Here is a 1969-nt window from a genome sequence, read left to right as displayed (position 1 = left end):
ACACAGTTGTAATTTGAAAGAAAATGGTCCCTAAAGCGAATAGCAGCACTTTTAGGAGGTATGACGTTGTTGGAGTTCCTGTGGTGTGGTCTTTTTGGAGGAAGTGTATCACTGCTGTGGTAGGCTTTGAGGTTTCTTATATGCTCAAACCACGCCCAGTGAGGCAATGGGCCATCCTGGTAGGAGCATGAAAGTCAGTGGTATTGGGGGCCTGGCTCAAGGCGTTTCAGATTCAGAGGAGAAGAATTTAATATATTGCCTAGAGATCCTTCTTGTGATATTTTGATGAAGAAAGTGACTGTTTTTTGCCCTTGTCTGAAAAGTTTCCCTGAAGCTAAAGTCAAGAGTTTTGGATAAATTCCCTTGGCAAAGGAAATCTCAAAACTGCCCAGTGTAGACTCTGTCATGTGGTTATTAGTGGTAACTCTAATGAAGATTTATAATGAAAAGGAGCAAGCTGAGCAGGGTAAATTACAAAATGTAAAATTTAAAGAGAAAAGGAGCACCAAGAAGTGGAGTGGAGCTAAATCCTGTGTTCAAGGAGATAAACAGATTAAGAAATGGAACAAAAGGAGTGGTGACATCAGGGCAAGATCCCACCCAGCTCAGTTTCCAATGTATAGAAAGAAATTAAGGTTTAGAGCCCCGTATAGTGGTGCGCAGCTCTAATCCCAGCACTGGGAAGGCATAGGCTTTCCAGACCTCTGAGTGTGAGGTCAGCCTGGTCTACACAGCACATTCCAGAACAGCCAAGGTTAGGCAGTGAAGGACAGAAATCTGGGGAAGATGTAATTGAACAAGAGGGCCATGTTCCAGCCCCAGCAAGCAGCAGAACTTGGCAGCTTCAGTCACATGGTTCTGGCTTACCGTCAAGTAGAAGACAGGCGCCATGGAACCTTTCTTCATGGCTAAGGAAAGCTGCTGAGGGCAGGCATGTGCCAGGGGTGTCCCTGAATGGAGGCTTAGAAAGGCCATTGCATGAAGCTGTGAAGTTGAAGCCTGGATTTTTCTTGGAGAACCCACGATGTTGGAGATGCTAGAGGCATAGGACACCTGCCAACGAAAGCTGCTAACGGGGGTTGACCCGGTTCAGGGGAAGGAGTTTTGTTGCGTTCACCCAACTTGGAGGGGTTTGGGGTTTTGAGGGGCTTTTTGCCTTCGGCTGGGGGGTTGCGTTTTGGGTTTTGCCCGGTTGTTTTTTGGCCTTGTTTTGTCCAGTATTTTCTCACTGTGCTCCCTTTCCTATGTTTTGGAATGGTAATGTATGTCCTGTGACATTATGTCTTGGAAATATGCAATCTGCTTTTTGATTTTGATTTTATAGGGGATTACAGTTAGAAGATTGCATGAAATCTCAGAAGAGACTTTGAACTTTAGACTTTTATGTTTTTATTTTTTTTGTAAATTTTATGATTTATTTAACTTTATTTTATGTGAATCGGTGTGAAGGTGTCAGATCTCCTGGAACTGGATTTTGTGGTTTCTGGGAATTGAACCCGGGTCCTCTGGAAGAACAGTCAGAGTTCTTAACCGCTGAGCCATTTCTCCAGCCCAGCTTCAGACTTTTAAGTAAGTTTGTGACTGTAATAGACTATGGCTACCTTTGAAGTTGGACAGAGTGCATTCTTGCATTATGATGTGGCTACAATTCTTTGGGGGCTTGTACAAGGACCCAAGGCAGCTTGGTGTACACCTGCCAAGACAGACACTATGGAGACCATTGGAAAGTAGACCTGAGTCTCAGTTTACCTAGAGCAATACCTGGTTCCAAGAAGAACCACAGACTGGGACCACCCAGGTACTACCCAGGAATAGACATCCAAGGAAAAATCCTGGTATTTCAACTATTGTAGATAGGCTCACCTGATGTCCCCTAGCCCAGCACACACCCATCCCCTTTCTACTAGGACACCCCTGGACAAATGTCAGTCAATCAAGGGTCCTGAAACTTAGAAATTCCTCACCCCAA

This window comes from Microtus ochrogaster, unplaced genomic scaffold, assembly GCF_000317375.1.
Source record: "Microtus ochrogaster isolate Prairie Vole_2 unplaced genomic scaffold, MicOch1.0 UNK32, whole genome shotgun sequence".
In the NCBI taxonomy this organism is placed as follows: Eukaryota; Metazoa; Chordata; class Mammalia; order Rodentia; family Cricetidae; genus Microtus; species Microtus ochrogaster.
The sequence above is the reverse complement of the archived record's forward strand: the minus strand, read 5'-3'. Positions refer to the sequence as shown.